This window comes from Anabrus simplex, chromosome 1, assembly GCF_040414725.1.
Source record: "Anabrus simplex isolate iqAnaSimp1 chromosome 1, ASM4041472v1, whole genome shotgun sequence".
In the NCBI taxonomy this organism is placed as follows: domain Eukaryota; kingdom Metazoa; phylum Arthropoda; class Insecta; order Orthoptera; family Tettigoniidae; genus Anabrus; species Anabrus simplex.
The window spans coordinates 519,631,761-519,645,392 of NC_090265.1; the positions used below are offsets into that span (position 1 = coordinate 519,631,761).

The 13,632-nt window shown below is 41.9% G+C and overlaps 1 protein-coding gene across 1 annotated transcript in view; it reads right to left on the minus strand.

Annotated features, from left to right (window-relative positions):
* The window catches only part of LOC136857062 (cytochrome P450 9e2), a 48,625-nt gene extending 39,579 nt beyond the window's left edge, over positions 1-9,046 (minus strand). The window contains exon 1 of the mRNA XM_067135432.2: positions 8,960-9,046. The gene's annotated coding sequence lies outside the window, so the exon portion shown is untranslated. The remainder of the gene's footprint in view (positions 1-8,959) is intronic.
* Between the last annotated feature and the right edge of the window lie 4,586 nt (positions 9,047-13,632).

Below are 13,632 nucleotides of genomic sequence, written 5' to 3' on the forward strand. Positions count from 1 at the left end.
TTGAAGGTAGGACTAAGGGGTGGTTGTGTTATATCCGAGTATTCCGATGTTACGTCATGGTCAGGGTGATAGAAATTTGTATCAGTGGAAGGGGAGAAAATTTCTTTAAAATAATCAACAAAAATGTCAGCTTTTGTTTACGGATCACCAGGAGCAGATTTATTATGTATTGTTGGGTAGGGAGGGTGGGATGTTTTATTGTTAGTTGTTTTAATTTAGTCCAGTATTTACGGGGGGGGGGGTGTCAGTTATTTTAGACAATTCAGTACAAGTGTCAGTCCAGGCTTTTCTTTTGATAGCTTTAATAAATGAACGGGCATGTCGAAGTGTGGTACTATTTTCCCGAAGGGTGTTGGGGTCATGAGTTCGAATATATGTTTTATAGATTTCATGAGAGTATTTTAGGAATTGAAGTGCTCGGGATGGGATGGGGGGAGGGTAGAGGGATGGGAAGAGTGACGAGGGATGCGAATTTGATCTGCTGTGGTCAAAGTAGATTCAAGTTTTTTAATTACGTCGTGTAGTTCGTCTGGCGTAGTGTTTCGTAATAAGTCTGTTATGGTTTGTCCGTATGCCACCCAATCGGTTTTGTTGTACTGTCGAACAGGAAATGGTTAGCAGCGGTAGGCCGTGATCACTTCCGGTGGATGGTAGCATAGTAATGTCACAATTAGTTTTTTTTTTGCTATTTGCTTTACGTCGCACCGACACAGATAGGTCTTATGGCGACGATGGGAGAGGAAAGGTCTAGGAATTGGAAGGAAACGGCCGTGGCCGTGAAAATGGGAAACCACGGAAAACCATCTTCAGGGCTGTCGACAGTGGGGCTCGAACCCACTATCTCCCGATTACTGGATACTGGCCGCACTTAAGCGACTGCAGCTATCGAGCTCGGTGTCACAATTAGTTGAAAAAGTAGGTGAGAGAATGTCAGGAGTGGTATTAGATATAGGGCGGGTAGGAGAGGGGAGAAAAAAGTCGACACCCCGGATGTCATGTAAGAGTTGATCATGAGTGTGTTGAACATCATATGACGTTAAAATTGGCGATTAAGATATACGTATAGGTAGTATATTCACTATCTATATATTCAACATATTGTTTTTGTGGGGATGACCCAGGGGGAGTGTAAATAGTGGCAAGTGCTATGGTCTGATTTCCAATAACTAAATTTTCATGCTGATAAATTGGAAGGGAGTGGCTGTGAATTTTAGATGGAATTGATTTATGAACACTAATGGCCACCCCTTCGTGGTCCCTATCGAGACGGTCGGAGCGGTAGAACGTGTGATCTTTGAACTGTGTTTTTTTGTTTTGTTCTTTTTAGAAAACTTTCGTTAAATATCATGACATCCGGGCTCAAAACGTTACTGACACGGAACCTTACTGCCACGTCATCGCATTGCTTGGGCGGGTGGATACCATTCATTCCCCCTCATTCCTCAAGTTAACTTATTACTGTGACAACTGAACATATTTTTTTTTCTTTTTTGCTAGTTGCTTTACGTCGCACCGACACAGATAGGTCTTATGGCGACGATGGGACAGGAAAGGGCTAGGAGTGGGAAGGAAACGGCCGTGGCCTTAATTAAGGTACAGCCCTAGTATTTGCCGGGTGTGAAATGGGAAACCACGGAAAACCATCTTCCAGGGCTGCCGACAGTGGGGTTCGAACCTGCTATCTCCCGAATACTGGATACTGGCCGTACTTAGCGACTGCAGCTATCGAGCTCGGTTGAACATAATTTAATGCCAGCGAAGTTATTTTTAACCATGGTAGGTTTTTGTACTGGAGTCTGTCTGCAATTAATTAATTAATTAATTAATTAATTAATTTAGCGCAGACAATTTTGCGTGGACAGACACCGTGATAACCAATGTTCGTCATCTTTCTCCTCACGTTATCACCGCGAACCCGAACTCTGCCTTCCATACACAGCAGGTACGAATGGCGCCGTGTTTTAAACGAGTTGCCACTGTCTTTGGTTGACGCTTAGTCTAGGCCACAGCAAAGCCGTTAACGTCACCGAGGGCAGCAGAATTGTTCTCATAATACGTATCTTGCGAAAATGTATGGCCATTAACACGACACGGGAATGTTGTGTCCTGGATCAGCTGCCATATTGTTGGACGTAGATCATGATACTACAGTACATATTTCTTTCGATTTATCGCAACTCTGTATCTCCCCTGTGGGCGGAGTGAAAGGATGCACCATCTGTACTCCCATGTAGGTCGTAAAAGGCTACTAAGAGGGAACAACCAAAGAATCTGTACTCGTTCTCTCGTCTCTAAGCCAAAATATACCCATGATTCTATGCTTTTCCGTGTAGCGGAGAAAATTACGTGCATCTTTCATTGTTGTTGTTAAAGTGAAACGCCACTTATTTTCATTTTCGACGTAGTTAATATGTAGGCCTATGTCTACCACTTAATCACGTTTTCATATAGAGCCGGGGATGAGGTGAGATAAAATTATATGGCATGTTTTTACGGCCGGAAGCACTTCCTTTCGCCATCCTAAGTTGAGGAGATAATGAATGGTGGTGAATGAAATGGATGAAATCGGCTGTGGCTTGTGAATAGCAATTGCCCGTGCATTCACCGGAAATTAAAATTGGAAACCACAGAAAACAATTCTCAAGACTAATGTTATACTGTATTTCTTTCGGGTCACGGAAAATTTAAATTTTATTTACATAAATTCAAAATTAGTAGTAATAACAGTTGTGTTTGAGGAGATGAAGAAACTGCAACTCATCTTATTTTTGATTTTCATTCTTCAGCAAAGCTAGATATATTTTGGAACAACACTTAAATTGTTGTACAGTAATGTTAGTCAAACCTATTTTTAGGATATTTCATAAGATCGATTGTTTGAAATAATTTTTTAAGTTTATGCAGTTTATTTTAGAAAAATTTTAAGGATAGTTTTACTTTTCTCCCAGTTTAATTAATTGTGTGTGTAATCACTCACTTCAAACATTTTGTATTATATGTTTGTAATATTTAAGGTAACAGTTATAACCTACAGCCCTATTATGCTAGACAAATTAGGGCTTTTTTCATGGATAATAAATAAATAAATAAATAAATAAATAAATAAATAAATAAATAAATAAATAATAATATATAAGTTACAGGATTCTTAGCAACTGTAAATAGACCTCGACTTTTTAAAATGGTCAATAGACAATAGTATGAAGGTTCTTCTTCTTCTACTTCCACCGCCTTTCCCACACCTTGTCGGGGCGTGGGACAATAGTATGAATGTTAATGGGCTGAAAAGTCAGGTTGTATGTTTCACAAACAGAAGTCGTCTCACTTTTCATTACTATATTGATGGGATGGTAGTAACTCATAGGGATCACTTAAGTACCTAGGCGTTAATGTACACTGACTTAGCAAATGTTATGGGATAGTCACCTAATAGTGTGTGGGGCCTCCTTTGGCCCTACGAACTTCAGTGAGACGCCGTTGAAGTGAGTCGACAAGTCCCTGGTAGCCCTCTGGACGCAGCTGACACCAAATCGTTTACAGAGCGGCCGCCAATGCTGGTCTGTTCGTGGGTGCAGGATCCATGACACGGAGCCTGCGTTCCAGGACATCCCAGATATGCTCGATAGAGTTCATATCGGGGCTCCTGGGTGGCCATGGCAGTCGTTGGACCTCCGCTGCATGTTCCTGGAACCATTCCCGGGCGACGTGGGAGCGAGGTGGTGGCGCGCTATCATCTTGAAACACCGCAGAACCGTCTGGGGGCTGGAAGGCCAACAATGGGTGAAGATGGTCTCCGAGCAGCTCAACATACCACGTACCATTCAAAGTCTCTTCAAGAACAACTAGGGGGCCCATTCCATACCAGGAAAATGCACCCCAGACCATAACAGAGACATCAGCGCCCTGGACCACACTTTCGAGGCAGGCGGGATCCATTGCTTCATGTGGGCTGCGCCATACACGGTGCCTTCCATCGGCATGGTGCAGTTGAAATCGTGATTCGTCCGACCATATCACGCTACGCCATTTTTCCAGTGTCCATCCCTGGTGACTGGCGACAAATGCGCGTCGTTGTGCCCGATGACGTTGGATTAACAGTGGCACCCGTGTGCGGCGCCGGCTCCCATACCCCATAGAATTCATGTTTCTACGGATTGACCACTAGGAGACGTGTCTAGCACGGCCTGTGTTGAATTGAGCCGTGATTTGTTGCACGGTTGCCCGTCTGTCACTATTGATAATCCGTCTCAGATGTCGCCGGTCACGCTCATCGAGGGTGGCTGGACGGCCGGTCGTTCTTCTGTTGTGGACGGGTGACACCCGCATTCAACCATTCACGATACACCCTGGACATGGTTGATCGTGTGAAATCGAATTCCCGCACCACTTCCGAAATCGCACCTCCCATCCGTCGGGCACCGACCACCATACCCCGTTCGAACGGTGTCAGCTTATGACGACGTTCCATGTTACACCTGTCACATGCACAGCCACCGCTCACAAGGTCTCCTATACAACTGCCGCTGGTACAGGGGGCGTGTGGTGCGCAGACAACACATCTGCGCACCAGTGCTCCGCTATCCCATGACATTTGCTCAGTCATTGTATAAGGAAAGATAATTATGCTATAGAATACGAACTTTTATAAACTACCTGTATCAAAAATAAGAACATTTTACAACAACAAAATTTAGGAGTGATCATATAAATTGGATTGTAAATATGGGTGTTACAGATTTCTTCATAAGGTTATAAGGGTATTTAGGGGTTTTAGGGGTTGTAGTGAGATCCCAGTTAGAGTATGGTTCTACGATATGAGACCCTCACCAGGATTACTTGATACGAAAAATGGAAAAGATCCAAAGCAAAGCAGCACGAACTTTTCTGCGTGATTTCCGACAAAAGAGTAATGTTATGAAAATGTTGCAAACTCTGGGCTGAGAAGACTTGGAGGTAAGGAGACGAGCTGCTGGACTAAGCGGAATGTTTCGAGCTGTCAGTGGGGAGATGGTTTGGAATGGCATTAGTGGACGAGTAAACTTAAGTTGAGTTCTTAAATATATAAAAGATCATAAAATGAAGGTAAAGTTGAATTCAAGAGGACAAATAGTTGGGGAAAATATTCGTTTATAGGAAGAGGAATTAGAGATTGGAATAATGTATCAAGGGAGATGTGTGATAAATTTCCATCTTCTTTGAAATCAAGGACAGACCGGGTAAAGTACAGATAGGGATCCTGCCACCTGGGAGAAAACCCTAAATACCGATTAGTAGTGATTAATTGATCATATTCCAGATGCATGACATTTTTCTTCATCTTTCATAAACCTAGAAAGCAAAGCAAAGCAAAGTCACCTCCGTACAGGTGATGAAGGCCCTTGGAGGAGTGGAAGGTAAATGCTTCCACCATTGTTAACTTCGGTACGTGATGGGGTAGAGTGGTTAGCTCTATGCCCGGCCGCCTTTGCCCCCAGGAATTAACCTGGTACTCATTTTTGGTGTAGGCTGAGTGAACCTCAGGACCATATGCACCTCCGGAAGTGGAAATCTCGTTTCTTAAATTTTACGACTTCCTGACGGGCGAACCGAGCACGCCTTTACCGCCTCGGCCAGGCAGCCCCTTCATAAACCTAGAAGCAGGCCTAAAATTCTGAAGTAGACGTATAATTTTAATTTGGCGGCAGCTATCTTGGTTCTCACCCTACGGGTGCCACTTTCTAATTGTCTCCCAGTTTGAGTACAACCAAATTAGAACGATTCTTGTATTGTCTCGAGTGTATTTACTATCATCGAAATGAATTTTTAGCTCGTATCAGTGACTGATACATTTCTGCACCTATATTCTTGGTCGATGTAAGAAATATGTCCTTTAGACCGCTGTTGGTTACGTTTTCATAATAGTCTAAGGTTACACTAGCTTACCTTGGAATGTTTCACGTCAAGGATGACTTAACTAAAATCCTATACGACTTGTATTTGCTCCATGACCATGATTGACTATGAACCTCGTATGCTGGTGTTTATCTGTGAGAGGAACGCAAGTTTTCTTTTCGTTCCTGTATCTAAGCTCATGGTAACTGATCGAGGAAAAGAGGTTCATTTCACAGGGCGGCCGAGTGGATTACAAGTGGTTGGTAACTTTGTTTACTTCGGATGAATGACCAAAGCTTCAGGCAATTCGGAGAGTGAGATAACAGAAGTCGCCATGCGCGGGGTGTACGAAAGATGGCAAATTAGAGCCATCATAAGTAGCATGAAGATCCGTTTTATAGGGACTCTCATTTCCTCTGTCTTCTTGTATCTTTGCGAGACATGTACTATCAAGGTAAAGGATAAAAAAGAATTTCGACTCCTTTGAAATTTGGTACTGATGGAGGATCCTGCGCTTACCTTGGACGGAAAAACGCTCCATTGTTTCATTCTTAGATCTCCAAACGCTTATCTGCTAGAATTTATATGAAAATAATGCTGCGCTTTTGTCATGTCGTGAGACGACATGGAGAATGCGGAAAATGAAAACTCTCACGAAGTTCACCCTTGTGTTCACTGAAGAGAGTGAAAAAATGCTCTTCTGATCACTAGCCCGTTAACACAACTTGTAGACCAGGCCAGAGTTCTATATTCAGTTCTTCTTCTTCTTCTTCTTCTTAATGGACTTCTGCTCAATTTCTTGGGTTCGGCTCTTCGTCCGAGTTTGACGTAGTTTTACTGCGCAATGACTTCCTGATACAAACCATATGTTAATGTATGTATTCACTGTGGTGTTTATGGATGAAGAGAAGTGTATGAAGGCGATCACAAGCACTCAGTCCCCGAAAGTGAGCCAGAGTAATTAACCATACTCAGGTAAAATTCCCGGCACTAGCAATAATTTGTGTGAGTCGTGACCTCTACGAGGTCGCGGAGAGCGGGACATTTGAATATATTATTATTATTATTATTATTATTATTATTATTATTATTATTATTATAAAAATAAGATAAAAATAAATATGTGCAAACATTGATAAGAGATCATTAGTGTTGAACTGTAAGAAAAAGTTACTGACATATTGTTTCCAGATTCGTTAAGTCACACAACACATGGGTCGTCGGGTTCTCTGAAGTGAAGCTCGCCATGGATGTTCAAAACGGTACTCATGACTTTTGATCAACGAAACACTCATGGGGGCGATGGATAGTGTTCTGACCAGCGTTAGGAATCCATCCATCAAGAGGTCTTCAATTATCCCACTGTTTCCTCACGTCAGATGTTTCGTGTGGGAACCTGTCTCTTCTTATCAATGATGGGAGCTCAGCTAGTAATAAAATAACCTGTATTAGGTTTAACTTATAAAACTGATTGGTTATCATCCGAGAGTTCACTTATTTCTTACCAAATTTCGTTGATCGCAACTGCGGGCTACAACCTTTGCACCACCTTGATTTTATTTCACGAGTATACATCTCTAGATTACTTGAGATAACCCACCTGTTCTAGTTTCGTATTCCCTGTCCCGCATTAAGTCAGAGATTGTCAATAAGGGATACATGCATTGCTAACTTTGTAGACTGATACTGGTCTTCTAACAGCTTGTAGCGCGACCCGGCCTTCACCGTCACGTAAGTACTAATTATTGTGGATCAGCGGTAGAGTGTCGGCCTCCGGATCCCAAGATAGCGGGTTCAAACCCGGCAGAGGTAGTCGGAATTTTGAAGGGCGGAAAAAAAAGTCCATTCGACACTCCATGTCGTACGATGTCGGCATGTAAAAGATCTCTGGTGACACATTTGGTGTTTACCCGACAAAATTCATTAAATCTCAACCATAGACGCCCAAGAGAGTTTCCGTTTACTCGGTCTGCCATCTAGTGGGGGCCTAGAGTAAAACGGAACGTCGAAATTGACGAGCAGACAGCCAGATGGCGTCAAATTGAAATGTCTGCACACGGTAGCTGAGGCCATACGATTATTATTATTATTATTATTATTATTATTATTATTATTATTATTATTATTATTATTATTATTATTATTATTATTATTATTATTATTATTATTATTATTATTGTGGAACAGGGTGTGGACACAAATGAAGACACGCTCAATTGGTGAAGCACGTCATTTGCGCCAGTTCTCGGGATCTACCGCCATGTTATGAAATTAGGACACGCATCTGATACAACGTTTTTCTGCGTAACATCAAAAACCTACAATGGTATGAACCGGTTTGAAATGACATCACCTAAGTCTTCGAAATACCGTTTATACATTAAATATGAATGAATTGATTAATTAATATTCTGGTAACTGACTATGGAGCTAAGAAAACTGGAATATCCAGCTGCAGAAATTGGGACGAGTTCAATACCTTCCTCATGTATTACGGTCGTGTCGTAAGAGGAAAAGGATGAGAATTAATCGGCACTACACAGTTCCCTCACTGATTGCTGGAAGCCTCCGTAAACAACAAAACTTAGAGGTCTTAGATAGTCTTTCCTCAAATAGATCCACAAGGCGAGCTGATATTGTTGTAATTGACTGGTAACTTATCCCAGAATAAGATTTAAAGAAAATGAACAGCGACCTCGATTAGTGTACGAGGAGAATGAACCGTGCCCTGACGACCTCAGGAAGAAGTACGGGATTAGAACGTGGGAATTCATTGAGCATGCGACTGGCGCTAGAGGGACTATTCCTAAGGAGACGCTGGATTTTCTTATAGTAAAAAGAATATTCCGGACATCATCATCGCTGGGATACTATTTATACTCCCTGACCTGAATAAAATCAGAAAGAGGAATTCCATCTGATGGTTGAGAATTTCAATTTTAAATCATAATTCAAACCCCGTTTGCATCTAATTAAAGTACGGTAATAGATAAAGGTAAATGAATATTGCTCATAAGACTTCTTGGAAGTGAGACGACAATGATTAGTCTGCCCTGAATTACTACTCATAGGTATAAACACAGCTTACCTTGTACACTGATGCTGTTCTTCTGACAGTGTGTGTAGCGCAACCTTCAGACTTATGCAACTACTGTGGGTTGGAGTGGGGAGATACGACGAGACGAGAGCAACAGGTAAACTACGTCACTGGGCCATCTCTTCAGATAAAATGTCATAGACACATTGTTTTGAAGATAACAAACGTATCTGATGAAATATTCTTCTGCATAACGTCAAAAAGGCAGGTAAGAAACAGTTTAAAAGGATTGCTTAATCAAGAAAGTGATATATTCAAGGACAATCACAGAAAGCCATTGGTCTACCTCCTTGTGTGAAAAGTCAGGGTCATGGCCTTCTGTTCAGATGGATTTGTTTTACAAGTTGCTTTACGTCGCAACAACACAGGTATGACTTATGGCGACGATGGTATAGGAAAGGACTAGGAGTGGGAAGGAAACGGCCGTGGCCTTAATTAAGGTTACAGTCCCAGGCATTTGCCTGGTGTGAAAACGGAAAACCGCGGAAAACCATCTTCAGGGCTGCCGCCTGTGGGGATCGAGCCCACTATCTCCAGAATACAAGCTTACAGTTGCGCGCCGCTAAACGCACGGCCAAATCGCTCGGTCTGTTCAGATGTACCTGTTTCGATTTTCACATCATTCTGAGACTATCATCGAACCTGATAAAATTCACAGGCTCGCGGATTAATGTTTGTGTTCCAATGAATACTCAAGTTTGCAGATAAGACCTTGCGAATACAAAGGACAAACTCAAGACTGACATGTATTGTAGAAAAAGCAGTTGAAATTATTCCAGATTAAACAGTATAATACTATACAAAATTCGAAAGTAAGTTCAGTTCAATTCTTGTCTGCCTTTCTCTTTTCTTTTTTTGTGGCGACATCATGAGAAAACTCCTCGACAGAATTCGGTATTTAAGTTCAGGAAGGCTGGAATGTGCACTAGGCTACATACTGTTTGGTTAGCATACAGTGGCGTAGCAATATTAAGGGAACAAAACCAGGAAATGTCAGATTTCTCCCTTAATATTAGCTGTATTGATAACCTTTACATCATGCAAGTTCCGATCCTTTACGTTTCGTGCGTTTTCACCTTACGAGGATTAATAACAGGAGATAATTACAATTATTACATTTTTGTTACATATAGTTTGGTGAAGAATAGTTTACGAAATAGGGAAGATAAAAAATTTGTAAAAACTGAAACAGGACAGATATTGACGCAAAGAGATGCCATACTAAAAGGATGGGAAGAATACTTCTCAGAATTGCTAAATATTAAATACAATGAACTGGCAGATGAGAAGGAGCAAGAAGAAACAATGGAGAAAGAAGAAGGACAAGAAAAGGAGATATCGATGTTAGAAATAGAGGAGGCCATACAAAAGATGAAGAGTGATAAAGCAGCAGGAGTGGATGAAGTAACTACGGCAATGATAAAAGCGTCAGGACCAATAGGGCTACAGTGGCTCTATAGATTATTTAGAATGATCTGGAGGAAGAAAGAGATCCTAGAAGAGTGGGGAAATGGTTTAATTACCACGATATTTTAAAAAGGTGATAAGAATGTAATAAGTATAGAGGGAGTTTGGAAAAGACATATTGATGACATTTATCACACATTGAGAAATATTATGGCAGGGTGTCCAGACAGTTGGTATGGAACACATTAAGGAAAAACAAGTTAACAGAGTGGAAGTGCAAATGATAAAAGCTATGTACAAAAAATGTGTTAGTGGCGTGAAGACTATTATAGGAAAAACAAAATGGTTTAAAGTTGAAACTGGTCTCCGAGAGGGAAGTGTACTATCCCTCATACTATTTATCATAGTCATGGATGAAATTCATAAGAACATTAAACAGAGATTGGGAAGACAGGCAACAAAAGTCATGTTGTTTGCAGATGATATAGTGATATGGGGTGAGGATGAAACGGAAGTGAAAGAGCAAGTAGATGTATGGAATCAGGAGAGAGAAAAATTTGGGATGAAAGTAAGCACAGACAAAAGTAAAACAATAGTGATGACAAGGCGAAGGAAGGAAGCGGAAAGATAAAACTGGAAGTGGTTAAAAGTTTCAAGTATGATTACAGAAGATGGAAAGATAACCGAGGAAATTGGGAAAAGAATACAACAAGCAAACAGCTTTTACAAGAGTGTAAGGGATATTTTGTGGAACCAAGATGTCCCGAAGAAATGTAAGAAAGTATTATATTCAACCTATTATGAACACATGCAGCTGGATCGTGGACTACAACAAAACGAGAGGAGAGCAGAAGACAGGCAGCGGATATGAAATTCCTAAGAGGTATCGAGGGCAAGACAAGAAAGGATAGAATTAGAAATGAAGAGATAAGGAAAAGAACAGGAATCTTGAAACTTCAAGACAAGACAAAAACAACAAAGCTAAAATGGTATGGGCATATGGTGAGAATGGGAGAAGAGAGAGAGAGTGCCATAAAAGATTTTTCAGAGAAGTTAGCAGGAAAGAGACCACGAGGAAGACCCCGAAAGTGGTGGACAGATTCAGTGTGGGAGTGCATAGAGAAAGGGGGGTGGAAAACCATAAGATGTACTTAAAAAAGGAGAAGAGTGGTGGAGAAACGGGCAGCGATGGAGGTCCTTGATTCACAATCCGAACCGGGAATGTGGAAACGGGAAATGAAGATGATGATGACATTTTTCAGAAATGTCCGGATATCTCCGGAAATATTTGTTCTGTCTGAAACGTGTAAATAACCGAAGTTACTTAAACTACAATTTCTGATTATTTATATTTCAGACATTTTTACTGTACGGGCTATGATAACAGAGATATTGACGATCGAGCGAGTCGGCCGTGCGGTTAGGGTCGCGTAGCAGTGAGCTTGCATTCGGGAGATGTTGGATTCGAATCCCACTGTCGGCAGCCCTGAAGATGGTTTTCCGTAGTTTCCCATTTTCACACCAGGCAAGTGCTGTGCCTATAGACTACCTTCATTAAAGCCGATTTTTTCCCACTCCTAGCCCCTTTTCTTTAATGCAGTCGTCACCATAAAACCAATCTGTGTCGGTGCGACGCAAGGCAATCTGTGAGCGAGATAGAATGATAGGACACATCTTAAGACACTCTAGACATATTGAGTAAGTTTTTGAGGGAAGTGTAGGTGGGAAGAACGGCTGGCGTAGTCCAAATTAGAATATATGTAGGCTGTAGAAGTTACGTAGAAATGAAAAGTTTTCTTTTCTTTTTTTTTTTTGCTATTTGCTTTACGTCGCACCGAAACAGATAGGTCTTATGGCGACGATGGGACAAGGAAGGGCTGGGAGTGGGAAGGAATCGGCCGTGGCCTTAATTAAGGTACAGCCCCAGCATTTGCCTGGTGTGAAAATGGGAAACCACGGAAAACCATTTTCAGGGCTGCCGATGGTGGGGTTCGAACCTACTATCTCCCGAATACCGCATACTGGCCGCACTTAAGCGACTGCAGCTATCCAGCTCGGTAATGAAATGTTTAGCACAAAATGGAGTGGCATGGAGAGCTGCATCAATCCAGTCTATAGACTTATGATCCAAACAACAACATCAAGTTATGACATTTTCAGAAGGTAGAAAACGTTTCGAGTCCGCCTCTGTGGTGTAGTGGTTAGTATGATTAGCTGCCACCCCTGGAGGTCCGGGTTCGATTCCCGGCTCTGCCATGAAATTTGAAAAGTGGTACGAGGGCTGGAACGGGGTCCATTCAGCCTCGGGAGGTCAAATGAGTAGAGGTGGGTTCGATTCCCACCTCAGCCATCCTGGAAGTGGTTTTCCGTGGTTTCCCACTTCTCCTCCAGAAAAATTTCGGGATGGTACCTATCATAAGGCCACGGCCGCTTCCTTCCCTCTTCCTTGTCTATCCCTTCAAATCTTCCCATCCCCCCGCATAGCAGGTGAGGCCGCCTGGGCGAGATACTGGTCATCCTCCCCAGGTGTATCCCCCGACCCAGAGTCTGAAACTTCAGGATACTGCCCTTGATGGGGTAGAGGTGGGATCCCTCGCTGGGTCCGAGGGAAAAGCCAACCCTGGAGGGTAAGCAGATTAAGAAAGAAAGAAAGAAAGAAAGAAAGAAAGAAAGAAAGAAAGAAAGAAAGAAAGAAGAAAACGTTTCGAACTTCTTTACACAACAGTATTCTGAAATATGCACTGTTTGATTTAGTGTTCGCCGTACCGGTATAGAGAGAGAGATTTATTAAAGAAATAAATCGTCCGTCCTCCAATGAGGGTGAACATTTGGATCCGGAATACAGTTTAAATTTCAATGGAGTTTAAAAATATCAAGAAATGAAGATTTAATCATTGAAGCTGTTATCTTCTTTTTTCCCGGGGTCAGTGGGGGAGAAATGTCAATCACGTCCATTTACACTTACACGTTTCCCCTCCGTATAGAACCCACTGAGAAGAACCAAATGACTCCACGGAGTCCAGAGGTGCACAAATTGTTAACTGCGTGGCATGGTGTTTTAACTACCTCAAGATCATCCGATAATGTCACACCGTGGTCTGATTTGACGCTAGATACATTGGTCCTTCCTCCTTACAATGTCGCCGCACGAATTGTTTATAATTTATTTTGAATTTAAAACTTCTGTGGTTTTGTAACACTCGCAGGCCCTAGTATAGTTTTGAAACTGTGAATGTAGGCCTACGTTAGGATTACCT